Genomic DNA, 16455 nt, shown 5'->3' on the forward strand with positions numbered 1-16455 from the left:
TTAATATAGTTCCAGTGTATTGTAAATATCCAACTAGATAATTATGACGGACTATAAAATTCGTTGTCTCAGGTAAATTGTGACACAATAGTATAGTCCAAACAACCTTAAACGTTGCAAGGTATTACAAGTATCTTTCCATGATTCACCTATTTGAAATTGAATATCTTTGCTTTGCAGATACATTCCTTTCAATCGGTGATGGAAATAAAAAACAAAAAACAATTGTACCACCCTCTTCAGTGTGTTGGAAACGGTGTGCTCGATTCCAGGAGAGGCAGATGATGTTTTTAAGTCTGTAACTTACATTGGTTCAAACCCTATACTATATATGGCATAATATATTGCTTTTTGTTAGTGTTTGGTAGATAAAACTTTGTAATGCTTTAAAGAAATATTAAAGATTTATTTTATAATAGTAACATGAGACTTCTTTCTTGTTTTATATGACTCCAAATGTTTTTTAATAGTGAAAAGAAATCATTTTGAGAGTCCCTAGGAAGATTTTTGTTAAAAGACCAAAGCAAAACATGTAGTTAATATCATTTCATGATATTATCTATTTGTTATTTTACTGTATAGTGGTTTATCTTGTTATCTGTCTCCTTTTGTCCTGAATGAGATTGTTAAATGCAGTTTCAGTTTACTTCACTAATTGCGTATTGTAAGGATAGAAGAGAAAACTTTCAAGAAATTCACATAGATAACGATATATATACGTGTGTGTGTGTGTGTGTGTGTGTGTGTATATATATATATATATTATATATAATATATATATATATATATATATATATATATATATATATATATATATATATATATATATATATATATATATATATATATATATATATATATATATATATATGTGTGTGTGTGTGTGAGAAAGCTGCATAAACGTGGAAGCCATAGATCACTAAGAACTCTTTGACCCGGCCAAGATTCGAACCCATGCCTTCCTATTCGTTTAGGGGTGATCCAGGATCACCCCTAAACGTACACAGTACCGTGACTACCGCACCAATGATCGTCACCAATGATAGACGATCATTGGTGCAGTGGTCACGGTACTGTGTATGTTTAGGGGTGATCCTGGATGGCATGGGTTCGAATCCTGGCCGGGTCAAAGAGTTCTTAGTGAGATATGTATATGTATATGTATGTATTTGAAAGGTTCCTCACAAATTATTGCGAAGTGCAGTGTTTCATTGTGATGGAAACGTTGACAGCTTTTGCTCCGAGTTTTGGATGAGCTGAAATAATTCATGAAGTTACATCAATATCTTTATTGATTAGCTATTTTGGTTAACTCAGATCTTTTGTTGACACTTGACTTGAATTAAGGTTATGCATACATTTATTTGACTTTCTGATAATCCCTCACTTTGTCTTCTAAAAAGAAGCCTGTGTTGAGTTAGAAGGTCATTCACAGTGCTTGCAATGTTCGTATTCGTTCATTCGAACATTCGAACAATGTTCATGTTCTCTCTGGTTCAGCCCTGCTTATTTCTAATTTGACTATTCCTTCTTCTTCATTGTAATGTCCTTAAATATTTCCTTTCTCCAATTCATTCTTTAGTGTTATTCGTTTCAAGAAACCAATCAGCATAACTCATAGTACATCAAGATTCAGTATATCACATTAGTCCTCTCATTTTTCCGGCACCCTTGGGTGACAGTTTTTCTAATGTAGTCTGGCATATGTAATTCCCTGGTACTGCATATCACACTACAACAATGGATACAATTTATATATATATATATATATATATATTATATATATACTGTATATACTCTTTTTCTATGTTAAATATACAATTCTTGAGGTTTATATATGCATTCACACTTTCTGAAAGTGACTTTGCAGTTGTCACACTAAAGAATAATCATACAATAGCTTCATTAATATTGTATTTAGTAGATAACCATCAGATCTCACTCGCCTGTCATGCACATGAAGGTGCCACTGCTGCTGCTGCTGCTACAGGTCTGTACCATACTTTGCAGTCATTTCACTTTCTTTGTAGCCATTTAAGTTCTATTACTGGCTTAAGCATTGAGCAAGAATGTTCCTAAAGCTTCCTCTTGAGTTTTAACCATGTTGAATGACAGCACCTGCAAGGAGAAAACATTTTGACCTGCCACTTCAGATAATTATTCTTTTTTTATCGTAACATTTGAGAATTATACATATTAGGATTGTGCAAAATAATTTATATCATTTTTTTTTTAGAGTGCATCCTTATTGAATTTGATTTAGCTTGATCTTTTGCAAGCAGTTTATTAAATGGTATGAAACAATGTGATGAAAAGCTAGGTTGTGTCTACTTCCAATGCTATCCCTTTAATGTATTCTCTTTCTGCTGATTGTCTGCTGTCTTTGGGTCTTGCCGCTATAAGAGAGCTATGATGCATTTAACCCCAGATTACTGAATTGAAAGTCTCCTGCAGTGTTAGAGCAGACAAAGTAGTTGCCACATCATCATACAGTCTCCACTTCAGTAGTTGCCACATCATCATACAGTCTCCACTTCAGTAGTTGCCACATCATCATACAGTCTCCACTTCAGTAGTTGCCACATCATCATACAGTCTCCACTTCAGTAGTTGCCACATCATCATACAGTCTCCACTTCAGTAGTTGCCACATCATCATACAGTCTCCACTTCAATAGTCGCCACATCATCATACAGTCTCCACTTCAGTACTCACCACATCATCATACAGTCTCCACTTCAGTGCTCACCACATCATCATACAGTCTCCACTTCAGTACTCACCACATCATACAGTCTCCACTTCAGTACTCACCACATCATCATACAGTCTCCACTTTAGTACTCACCACATCATACAGTCTCCACTTCAGTACTCACCACATCATCATACAGTCTCCACTTCAATAGTCGCCACATCATCATACAGTCTCCACTTCAGTAGTTGCCACATCATCATACAGTCTCCACTTTAGTACTCACCACATCATACAGTCTCCACTGTATGATGATAGTCGCCACATCATCATACAGCCAATCCTACCTGTCTCAACATACCTCACTCAAATAATTTAATCCATAACACTTGTGCATGTAAGCATTTTAGATGTAAACTGTAGTAAAATACAATTTATACAAGTGCAACCATGTACTGTTGTGTGAAGAAAATTAATGGTGCATATGACATAGATGACCCAGTTTATTCACAGGTAAATGGAGCAACAGGTGGACACACTGTATATGGTAACACCGAGTGATCCTTCCTTAAATGTAACACGATCGAAACAGTCCGGTGGGGGGGGGGGGGATGACAGGGGGCCCGACAGCTGAGTGGACAGTGCTCGGGAGTAGTAGTCCTGAGGTTTCGGGTTCGATCCTCAGTGGAGACGGAAAGAAATGGGCAGAGTTTCTTTCACCTTTATGCCCCTATTCACCTAGCAGTAAATAGGTACCTGGGAGTTAGACAGCTGCTACAGGCTGCTTCCTGGGGATGTGTAACAAAAAGTATGCCTGGTCAAGGACCGGGCCGCAGGGATGCTAAGCCCCTAAATTATCTCAAGATGACCTCAAGATAAATCCCCCCCCACCCCCTAAAAAAAATTTACCTGTTGGCAAGAGACAAAAGATAATTGAAGTTAATTCAAAGTGTATTAATGTAATATAAACAAATTACAGTACTGAAGAGATTATTTTGGTCAAACAAATTTTTTTGGTCGATACACCACCGGCCTAACCATCCAAGCAGCCACAATCACCACCGGCCTAACCAACCAAGCAGCCACAATCACCACCGGCCTAACCAACCAAGCAGCCACAATCAGTTTGGATAGCTTCAGGGAGCCGACGGGGCTCCTCACAGAAAACAGGATAAAACATTTTCTGAATTACAGTATCAAAATGGAGATTATAAGAAACATTTCAATAATAGGTATAATGATTGAGGTGCCGGTGGCTGCTACCAGTGCCAGAGAAATGAGTAGACTTGAGAATGGTTCTGCATAAAACTGAAGAATACAAGAAGTTATGTCTTGCTGGCAATTACACTTCATGATTGAGAGTCGGGTTTGAATTTTGTTTGTTTGATTGTATTTAACTTGATATTACACAATATGAAAACACTGTACTGTATAATTAAATTAAGAAAACGTGTGCAGGGTTGAAAGGTTGGTAAACCTTTTCCACCCTATTTAGTTTCTGATGAAGTAACGTTATTAGATTGATATTAAAGTTTTTACCAACATTTTAGCCTTTTAACTTTGTCATAACTTGATAAAGCTCAAATGTCAATATGCTTTGGCAAAGAGATATCAATATTGTCCATCAAGTTTTTGTCTGATAAGTAGTAGTAAAAATTATGCCTGCTGAGGAAATGTATGACAAAAATAAAGCATGAACATGGTCAGTTTAATATCAGAAGGAAGATGATAGGAGAGATGAATTCTGATTTGTCCAAGCACTTGTGAGATGGTATGGTTGGCACATTGGCACTTCTGTCCTCTTAATTTGATTATTATGAGTTTCTCTTTGAGATTATTTGACTAATCTTGCACGCATTGTATGGTAGGGGATTGGTCTGTTATTTGGCAAGTGTTGGGTATATCCACTAGTAAACTTTTCTTAATCTGAATTGGTCACTATCATTTTATTACTCAGTTTGTGTAAATGGTGGAGTAGAAAGACCAGGATCTGGTCAGTCAATTTGAGACTGGATCTCTCTACAAAGTGGAAATTAAAACAAATTTGTCATCTAAATTCTGGTTTCAGGATAAAGTAAGTAATAATCAAAAGAAGGCACCAAACTGGGTAAAACTATTGATTTCATGACAGATTCATTTTCAATTGAAATTGGTGAGGAAATATAGTGCCAGAAAAATGACTTCATGAATCTCCTGATGCATATTTTACCATAAAAAGTGCACACTATAAAACTATTTGCTTTTTTAGTTGCAGTAACATTTATATATCAAATATCAATCAACAAAATTCTCGATTACTGTTTTTAATCATTCATTCAATTTAATTTTCCCATTTTCCACTAAAGTGGCAATTTTTTTTTTTTTTTTTGAAAAGAAATTTAAGGAAGATGACTTCCGAGCCTGATCACACCCAGAGTGCAGAGATTGCAAGACTGATTGCACCAGCGGTAGATTTTTTATTTCAGGAATATTCGTGCATGGGCCCTAAGCCTCTGGCAGTGGTACTGTAGTTGGTGGGGTTGTCACATTTTTCAAGTACAGTAAGTATATTGTTACTTTTTTTTGTAAGTGTTTTGGAAGCAGTTAAAAGAGACTATTATATGAGGACAAAAAAGGGTTGACTGATTTATTAAAAATTATCACAAACACTCTAGACACTGGTTTAACATTACAATGACATAGGGCTTCACACACAAAGTAGAATGAGGAGAAATTACAAATAGCAAAATGTTGATCTCTCTGGAAATCTTTTTTTTTATTTAATAAAAAGGTAAGAAGTAATAGAAAGCTTTATTTACGGTGAAATCCCATTAAATGATCCAGAGTGAAGGTGTGTGTTGCCTCATAGGGTGCTCCAGAGTGAAGGTGTGTGTTGCCTCATAAGGTGCTCCAGAGTGAAGGTGTGTGTTGCCTCATAAGGTGCTCCAGAGTGAAAGTGTGTTTTGCCTCATAGGGTGCTCCAAAGTGAAAGTGTGTTGCCTCATAAGGTGCTCCAGAGTGAAAGTGTGTAGCACGTAAGGTGTTCTGGAACAAGTGTGTGTGGGCCAACCAGTATGATGGTAGATTCTGCATGAATTTAAACTGTCTTTTTACAATAAACCCAGTTCTTACAAGTATATATCATTTGATTCGTTATATGAAACTAGAAAAGAAGTTTCAGAAGGAACTCTGCTTGCATTTTAGAAGAATATGGTAGTTAGGAAATATAAGATGTCAAAAGACTCAAATATTGTAGATAGAGACCATGGCACGAGGAGCATTTTGGCATAGTGACATAACACTACAGGCTCTCCCAAAGCCAATGAAAATACTAGGATGCTTTTCCTTGGTGATTCAGTCTTGGTTCCGTTCACACCATGGTCCCAAATGGCAATATTTTATTTTTTTTTTCAAATTCAGGGGGTTGTCACTGACAACTTATATAAGCTTTAATTGTGTTCTTTTAAATAATATTTTGTGTATTATATTTTGAAATTTTATTTTGTAATTCACATGTTTACCACTGAAGTATTTGTTATAAATATCCTAAATCATTACATAAAAAAACTGTTCTTGTTTACATTTACTGTACTATGTACTCTGATAATCTTTAAAATATAGTAAGCATGTTTGTAATTACTGTTTTATGATAAAAATGTTTAATATAATCTTGGAATATAGTAAAGTAGTTTGGGAACCGGGGTAGAGTTATGGCAAACCAAACTAGCACAAAGTGGATGGCGAGTTGTGTACCTGATAACATAGGTTAGGTTACCTGGTGCCTGTCTAGTCGCACTCTTTTTTATCACAGCAGATACAGTCCTATCAGGAGTTTTCTGTGGTATAACCTGTCTTGATGGCAGAAATGAAAGACTGTTGAGATGGGCAAAGTAGACAGATAGCTTTACTGCCTATTGCCCTTCAAATGAAAACCCCCCACCCTAAATGAAACTACCATGTAAGCTGACCTGGACAAACACTAAATCTTTGGCGTTTTGTTTTAATTTTTACAAGTGTATCATATTGGTACTACGTATATATAAGGGGCACCGGTATTATTATTATTAGAGTAATTAACTGTTATACTCCCTGTAGGACTAGCTTCTTCTTCCCTCAGAACTGAATCCTATTATCATACAGGTATCTGCTAACATGGTTGTATTATTTGAATAATATGGGAATACATTTGAATATTTTCATGAAAAGCAGCTGTTATAATATATAATGTTGGACATGAAGGTAATGTAACTGATAACCTTGGTCTACAGGGCTTCAACAGGAAAATGGTCTCTGTATCCTGTCATTTTACAAGTTGTAGGGAGGACATAGGGCAATACCTGTTACTGAAACTTAATCATCAAATTAACAATCTACCTAAATTTTGAAGGCAAATAATACTTTTTAAGTTTTCATTGGGAATGTTTTATCTAGTTCAGAAATACTGTATATAATTGCTTACTTTAATTTCTTGATGTGCTGAACTTATAATTATATAATGTAGATGTTATTAATCTCATACATAAAGTTTTTACATAAGAAGGAAAATGTGTTCTTTGTCAGCCCTATCTCCTCTAAGCATAATGTATATACATGTGACATATCTCTGCTGCATGCCATTTTAAAGGGTTTGTGATGGCGTGAAACCCAGCGTGACGACAATGTTTTCACTCACTCGTGGTCATTTCCATGCATCTTCCACCTGCAGATGATTAAGAGCTAACTGTGTGTTGATTTTACCCAGTGATTAGTTTGAAGATGCTTGCTGCTGATTATATGGTGTTGAATGATTTATATTTTGTATGAGTGAACCCAGTACTGTTGAGGTGTGAGTGCATGAAGTACGCTTCTCCAATCATTTATCAGATTTAATCTGGAAACTACAAAACATCAGACTTGGAAAGCCACTCGCTCTACTCTCTTCCAGCCTCACATGTTTACTGTTAGTCAGTTGCAGATCAATCATCTGTGATATGAATTCAGGTTTTACAGGTTTAATGTATGTCCATATTTAAAAATTATAAAAAATATAAAACTTAAAAAAAGTAAAAATCCTAAAAAAAAAAAAGAGAATCAATGGACAGTACTGTAAGCAGGAAACAAAACAGTGTTGATACGACAAAATCATTAGCTTTTGATGTGTTGTGAAATGACCACATATTTAAGTGTAAACTAGATACCATTGATATTTTAGAAGTAAGCATGGTATATATATATATTATCATACACATGTGTACTATTGTATATCCATTGCGTGAGTATCAGCCTATCAAATAGTCGAGTGTTTTATTAAGGATTAATATATAGATACAGTAACTATTTCGTGCAAGAAGGCTCTGATTCTGTGGAAGCCTTTGGAATACTAGAATAAAAACTATATATACCATCTTTTGATTCAAGAAAAATTGACTCCTTAAAAGGTATAGGTACAAAGTTGGTGCTGAATAGTATGAATTTAGTGATGCCAAATTTAGTGATATCATTGGTAGTGTTACTTTTGCCACCAAATGACATCATCTGCAAATTACAAGACATGATTGAATGTTGTGCCTAAACTTGTCGGTCAACAGCTAAGTTAGCAAACCCATCTTGGATCTGAGTGTCACACTAATTTTTCCAATATGCTGCTGCTTCTATACTTTCCACAATACTTTTTCTGAAATATGTATATATGAACATTATTTTTGTATTGCTTTCACTTCAGAGCCTCTTGAAAATTGAAAAATTCAGTTTATTAATAAAGTAGAATTGAACCAACAAAGTTGGCTTGGCTTGGGTCATTGATGACCAATTATTTCTTAACGTGTCAGTATTGTGAATGATTCCTTAAGTAGGATATTTTGTTCATAATGAGGCGTTCAATCAATACAGAGGACAGTTTTTAACTAGCGATCACTGATTATGTAGAAAAAATTAAAATTTTTGTCATTAATTGTGTGATGGCCTTGACTTTTATTAAATTTCATGGTTTTCATCTCAAAAAGCCATGGTAAAATGGCCTCTATCAGATATGATTTTAATTGTCACTTTAATTTGATTATGTTGTGTTTATCTGAGGACAGCAGTGCACACAACTTGTATATCATATTTAAATAAATAAATTAGTATATTACATGTTTGTCTTTGCTTATCCATCTGATGCTACTTATTTTTTTAAATGTAGGTCCTTTATGTAGGCTACATATTGTATGTATATCAATCTTTGCTTTAATATTTTAACCTCTCTGCTGCAGTTCACATCCCTAGATATTTTCAGACACTTTCGCTCATATGCGGCCAACATCCCCGGCTCTTTCAACACTTGATCAACTGGAGCTCAAGTTTGCTGATGCATAGTTGTGCCTATGATTGCCAAGGGTCTCTGGGGACAGAGTGGCCATGTTTTGACAAATTTGGAAAGTCATCAGTGCCCACAGAACATCTGTGAAGGAAACATGTTACCCTAACCTATCCTGCTTCACCATCCCATTGTCTCATGACCTTAAGGTCTTAAAACACACTATTCATGGATTATTCTGTGTTATTAGGGATAAATGTATTATGACAACTGGATCTTCCTGAATGAATTTGTAAAAACTGGAGACAATATACAGTATACTGAAGGATAGTTTTGTTTGGTGGCAAATATTGATTTTGAAGTCACGAGTGATATATACTGTACTGAAATTGATATTTGTTTATATGACAAGCATTCCAACACATTATTTACATCTCTGTTGGTTGCCTGTTGGCAACAAAAGAAAAGTATGAACTATATGCAGTACTGGATAAGCACAGAACAGCTGAGGGAAGATGGCGCTGAGTGGACTAAGTCACCTGCTGTCAGGCTGAGGTCACATTGACTGTTACATGTGCAATTGTTTTTCACAAACACACAGCTTTGGTTTATTACTTTCTATGCTATTTTATACTGTACTTAAGAATTTTTAAAATATTTTAATGGAGATTGTAAAAATTGTGACACTGCTCACAAGTGGGGTACTGTTCTTAAGTTGAAAGTCAAAATTTTTACCCTGCATTCAAGTAAAGATAATTAAATCCTGTCTCGTTCTATTTCGTGCAGGTACAATATTAAGAGTTCCTTTTGATCCACTTTCTAAAACGTTTCATTATTTTGTATGTGATGATCACATCGCCCTTTTGCATTATCATCCAATTTAGGTGGCTTTAAATTTTCTCTCTCCTAGTAGGTCCACTGTTCTTGTTCCCAAGATACATTGTGTTGCACACCTTTAAAATTTTGTTTTAAAGTACCAACAAGTTTCTTTAAATATGGGTCTCACACCAGCACTACATATTCTAATTATGACTCCATGGACACAGCCAGTAATAAATTTTGATTTCATAATCTGATCTTTCATGGAATTGTGCTATCTTAAGTTTGTCTTGCATTGCATAGTCTTCATGTACTTTCCCATCTATGCACTCTTGTGGTGACATTTTGCTTGTAACTATTTTTCCTTGTCTGATTTTGTTAGAATTCTTCTGAATAGATTGTAGTTAAAAGCAGTTCTATGTCCAGTTTTTCCTCACTCCATTCTGTGATATTAATACATATTCAATTACAACAGCCATTTCTCACTCAGTTGCTCAGGCTGTACAAAATCATGCTGAAGGCTATTGTAATCTTTTGGATCCTTTTTTTTCAGCATTTTCACATCTGCAAATGGACTTATATAACTACTGTATATACTCCCTCTGTAAAAGTGTTTTTATATGCTATGAGCATTATTAAGGCTAGCATTGATTCACCTGCCACCCTACTAGTTACTGCCTCCAGACAGATGGCTTTTTGTTAGAAGGTGAATTTTTCCCATCCAAACACGCACACCCAAGATGATGAATGACTCACGTATGTACGTGCATGATATTATGAACACGTTATTTCAGGATGGATTACTATTGTGTGGGGCATCCTTGGATAGCTGTTCGCATTTGCAGCCTATAGTACAAGAACCAACATACGATATCAGATTATGCTACAAGATCAGGGAAACCTTATTAGACTTGTGCATAGCCATGGGTGAAGTCACCATCTTCGGATGGAGAGAATGGTCCCCGTGGCATAGTGGTAACACACTCGCCCCGTGCTTCTTGAGGGATTTGGCCTGGGCTTGTATCCTGGCTGGGGAGGATTGACTAGGCACCAATCCTTAACCCTATGCCTCTGTTCAGCCAGCAGTGATTGGGCACCTGGTTATTAAACGATTGGCAGTTCGTATTCCAGGGAAACTAGTGGGTAAGGCTAAGGGGAAGCTTTCCCTTTCCTTAGCATGAGCTAAGGGAAGGGAAAGTTCTCAGCCTGCTAACAGGAGTCAGCAGTCGTCTGCTCCTGTACCCACCTGTGTGTAAAACTAGTAGGGTAAGGCTTACCATGAGCTATGGGAAGGGAAAGCTCTCAGCCTGCTAACAGGAGTCAGCAGTCATCTGCTCCTGTACCCACCTGTGTGTAAAACTAGTAGGGTAAGGCTTACCATGAGCTATGGGAAGGGAAAGTTCTCAGCCTGCTAACAGGAGTCAGCAGTCATCTGCTCCTGTACCCACCTGTGTGTAAAACTAGCAGGGTAAGGCTTACCATGAGCTATGGGAAGGGTAAGCTCTCAGCCTGCTAACATGAGTCAGCAGTTGGCTGCTCCTGTATCCACCTGGAACAGGTGGGTACCCTCTGTAAGTGTATTTATATATGCTATATTTGTGTACCCACCTAGAACAGGTGGGTACAGGAACTTTGTTTTTGTTATAAGACTGTTTAAAAAAAACTGGTACAAAGGAGGTGAGGTCACGTTGACCTCAGGTACCCAGGCTGAGAGAATGACACCTCTACAGTACTCAGTTATGTAACTCAAACTCTGGGAAGGCCCAATCAGATGGCAGGCCAATGTAGAAGCTATATTTTGATTGGCGCAGTTATACTGTCATTCGGTGAAGCTAACAAGTGCAGCTGGAGGTGTGTGTGACATAGAAGATTAATTTTTGGAGCAGCTACTGCATTAGCTAGACATGAGTTACATCTCAGCCAAGATAGGATCCATGTGGCCTTGCAGTACTGACTGCATTAAGTTTGTGAAAGCAATCGTGAGGATAACCACAGTCTTTGCACAGACACATGACCCGTTTGTGGAGCAGAGAACATCTGATGATGCGTAACATTTATGGAAGCTACAGCAATATCATCCTCGGTAATTTCTTCCTGTTTTTGGTATGGAGACCACAGGTAGTTGACATACAATTATCGCAGTGCTTAATCCACCTGCAATCACAGCAAAGGAGCATGTGATTGAAGACATGTGCACACTTGGTGTGAACTGATGTAAGTAGGTAGTATTTGATTTTACTGAACAATTGTCTCACATGCATGGTGACCAATGTGATAGTCCAGTTTGATACACTTGCAAAAATCTGGAATAGGTAAGCAGTTGAATCTGATAGACTAGAGAGGTTAAAAGCTCAAAACTTTAGTGCCCAGCATTGAGTGACAACTCTCAAGAGAGTCACTAAGTAGCGTACACGTGCAAGTGATTATTTCACTACATGTACTCACAGCATAGGTAGATTATATTATATGTGCATGTAAACTGATGTCCTGAGTACAGTATACTCTTTTGGAATTCATTAATCCTCTATAATTGCAGCAGTGATAGGAAGCCTTATAGTGAAGTGAGTCATATAAATGAACTATTAAGGCAAGATCTCTCATGAGGGTTAAGTGTTGTTCTGTGGGAACGAGTTACAGATCGCTCTGATTAGCCTTGTGTAACACAAGGCTAATGTTACCCAGAAGTAACATCAATGCCAAAAGCAAGCTGCAGTGGCTCCGCCAGTGCCGCACAATATGAGGTGACAGTACTGCATCCACTCGCTAATCCGGACAATATGGGAAGGACCCCAGCCGGATCATCACGTTTTCCGGATTAACGTACTTCTTTACCTCGGAGTCCAAAAGTGACCATTTCGAACTATTTTTATACCACAAACAACATAATTTGAATTGCCTTGCCACATACAATTATAAAATATTCAACTAGAAACCTCTACTTACCTTGTTGTTGTTCGTCTTATTGATTGATGCAACATCTTGAAGTTAAGAATTCTTGACAATTTACGTAACTTATTCTAACACAACACTAAAATTAACACTTAAAATTACTGTACAGTTCATTAAGCAAAGTTAGTTTTAACTGCCAGCTGCTGAAGCCTTGCTGGTTGAAGGCACTTGGGTTGCCTGCGAGGCCTCATTGGTTGAAGGTGCTTGGCTTGCCTGTGACGCCTCACTGGTTGAAGGCACTTGGCTTGCCTGTGACGCCTCACTGGGCTGGATGAGAAAATTCCTGTACTGTAGTGTATAGGCCCCTACACATCCCCTTTATCCCCCTAGGCTATCCCCCAGGCGGTCCCTCCCAACGCTCCCCTCTCCCCCGACACCACCCGCCCACCCAACCCCCTCCTACATCATGTGCATAGAGCCACAGTCGTACGGGATTAATACAGTATGGCCCGCCGCCTGGCTTTCTGATCCGAACAATTCACCACTTGTCTGGCTGACTGTCCGGATTGTGTAACATCGGCAACAAGTTAACCGGCTTAGATTTTTTATCCGGCCAAACACCCGCTGGTTCGGCTCCCATGGACATTTTGGCTGGATGGTGAGATAACTTTATCCGGCCACGATTTTGGCCGGATTAGGGCGTTTTCTGGATGGTCAGATTCCGGATTAGCGAGTGTCTACAGTATTCAGCATAAGATGAACAACCTAGAACAACCACGACAGGAAGGAAAAGACAACCTTCTCAGAGCAGAAGTAAACCTACAAAGGGATAAGAAATAACGAAAGGACCGCCAGGAAATTTCATACTGCCACCGAGATGAAGCACGCAGGTGGGACACTAACAACGAAGCCACCTGCTCACCATACAAATGGAGAGACTCCAGTCAGAAAGACCAGACGCAAAGACTCAAGGAGAACAACGAATCGGACCAATCTACTGAAAGAGGCGGAGCCACGGGAAGACCATTGGGTTCGGACACCGGGTAAGCAGCGCCTGAAACAAAGGCTGGGCCAGCCACCAAGGAGCCAAGAGGACTACTCTCCCTTGTTTACCCTGGTTCAGCTGTTGCTGAACCAGGGAGCAAACCGGTAGGAGCAGTCAGAATGGAGACGGATCGTCGATCCACGAGTGACCTGAACCCTCCGAAGCGACATCCCCACCTATGCAAACTTCCGGATTGTGTTGTGGGCCCAACGGAAGTACCGATCCCACCACCCCTGGCTGGCCTAGTGAGCACTTGTCACAAAGCCCCAGCCAAGAGAAGACGCGTCTGTGAAAACATCGAGCGAGGGCTTGGGTAGGTGCCAAGGCACTGAATCCTGAAAAACCCAAAGAGGAGGCCGGCGACACAGCAGCCGATGCAAGACATCTTGAGGCCAAACCCAGTGATCGCGAAAGAGGCACAAGGTATGTCCCCGAAGGAACCAGAACAACCGACAAGCCAAATCCGACCCAGCGGGTAGTTTATCATGGCAAAGTTCAGAGCTTCTGCACAAACCCTCGAGCAACTACAGTGTGACCTGGAAGCCCCCAGAAACAGGCGAAGGCGGGACAACAGCTGAAGCAAGAGACTCCAGAGGGAGAGACACGGAAGCAGTCCGAGAGTCCCACACAAGACCCAGCCAAGACCGAACCTGAGAGGGAACCAGAAGGGACTTCCTCCGGTTCACCAGGAACCCAAACCTGGTGAGCTGGGAAAGAACCAAATCCCTGGTGAGCAGACAAGCGGACTGGCTGGGAGCCCACACCAGCCAGTTGTCGAGGTAGGCCAGAACCCGAACCCCTAATAGATGCAGACTGGCTGCAACGACCCGGGTAAGGCATATGAACACACGAATTGCCAGATTCATGTGGAATGGAAGATAACGAAAGTGGTAAGCCTGACGCTCCACAACAAAACCGAGCCAGTCCCTGAACTCTGGATGAATCGGGACTTGCCAATACGCGTCCCGGAGGTCCAGAGACACCATCCAAGCGGCCGGCCCCAAGAAAAGATGGACTTGGGGCAGAGTAGTCATCGAAAAGGAGGGGCAATAAGTCCAGGGGTTCAGACTAGACAAGCCCAAAATGAACCGCAGGTCTGCGCAGTCCCGTTTCAGAACTAGAAACAGGCAGTGAAACCCATCTGAGGGACGAGGTCATTTCGACCTTGCCCAAGCGTACCCACTCCGAGATGACCCGACAGAGTGCAAAAGAGGCCTGCCCCGCCATCCCCGAATCCCCCGAAGGAGGAGGGGCCACCCAACACCACCGCAGGCCGCACGAAATGACCCGAAAGACCCACAAATCGTGGGACCAGGCGTAAGCAAACAGCGCGAGCCTCCTCCCCATTGCCTTGTCAATGGGACGAAGTGTGAAAGAGCTGACGCTGACCCGACCTCCTCATAGCGTGATCACCGCACCAACAAGATGAAGACGGTTCCGAAGGATGCACAGGCTCCGAAATGGCACCACTGGCCTACTACGACGGGCGGAACCCCATGGCTTGCCCTGACCCTTCCGGGAAGACCACCTTCAGGGCCCCCCGGAGAACCAACAAGTCCAACATAGGACAACAACTGGAAGAAGCTGCCTGTAGATACTGCACCACTGCAGATTCTGCAAACAGCAAAGGACAAAAAGGGGAAGAGAACCTGAGAGCCAGGGCCCAAGCGAATTCCATGGAGGTAACAAGCACCACCTGCCAACATACGAGACGGAAAGCAAGAAAAATGACACCACATCCCGCAGGATCGGCACGAACAGCTTCAAAAGAGCAGACGACCCACACACTGCTGAGAACATCGCACCAGACCCAGGATCGGCCCCAAACACCTCCACGTCATCCTCAAGCCAGTCTGAGGACAGCTCAAGAGGAGAAAAGAACCGCAAGACCGACGCTAACAGGCCATGGACGCACAAGTTCTCACCGACCAGGACAGCCAAGAGGGTGGGAACCTGCACAATGCCAACAACCCGAGGAAGGGCAGGGGCGAACAAGCTCGCATTGAGGTGCTCAAACTCGCTCTCCCAGGAAAACCTGGACCACCATATGAGCCTCATGCCACTCAAGCGTGCGGCACACCACCAACAAGAAAGCACCACACCACAAGGCACAGAACTGGAAACTCGGGAGTCAGTGGAGCATGACCTTGCTAGTTCGCATCAGTCACAGAACTGCAGGGTGGATAGCTGGCACGAGGGTCTGAAGCTCTCTCTTCACCCTCCCAAGGAGGGTTTTTGCGCAGACAGCGGTGAGGCGACGTGGTGACATCATGCCCGTTTGCTCGTTTCTATTTGGGGAGTTTTGTCCACTAGTTTGGCTTTCAGTAGCAATATTTTAACCAAAATAGCGGTTTGTTTTAAGGCGCTTACCTTTCTGGGGACTGACCCGGTCGATGGCAGACATAGAATGCTTCCAACCACACGGGGGTTTCTATAAGCCATTACTCCTTGGGCCTCCGAGGAGGCCAGGTTCTGGCTTGTGGACCCCGGTAAGACTAGAATTCCATGTGTATTGACTGATGCCAGGGTCTAATACATTCATACCAGCCCGGTTAGCTCCAGGGAGCTGTAGGGGCTCCCCCCAGAAAATACACAATACAAAGAAAACCAATAAAGATAATATAGTGATGATAATTTAGCAATGGCATCAATACAAACTTTAGCTATGCCTATTCACTGATCTGAAAAAAAAAACAAATGAGAACACAATTTCTGTATTCAAATAGAGGCAAAATGAGAATTCTGGTAAACCA

The 16455-nt window shown here is 40.4% G+C and overlaps 1 protein-coding gene across 1 annotated transcript in view; it reads left to right on the top strand.

Annotated features, from left to right (window-relative positions):
* Positions 1 to 8786, top strand: part of LOC138349498 (protein CREBRF homolog) — a 156477-nt gene extending 147691 nt beyond the window's left edge. Inside the window, exon 10 of the mRNA XM_069314833.1 lies at positions 181 to 8786. The gene's annotated coding sequence lies outside the window, so the exon portion shown is untranslated. The remainder of the gene's footprint in view (positions 1 to 180) is intronic.
* The last annotated feature ends 7669 nt before the right edge of the window (positions 8787 to 16455 follow it).

This window comes from Procambarus clarkii, chromosome 80 (assembly GCF_040958095.1).
Source record: "Procambarus clarkii isolate CNS0578487 chromosome 80, FALCON_Pclarkii_2.0, whole genome shotgun sequence".
In the NCBI taxonomy this organism is placed as follows: Eukaryota; Metazoa; Arthropoda; class Malacostraca; order Decapoda; family Cambaridae; genus Procambarus; species Procambarus clarkii.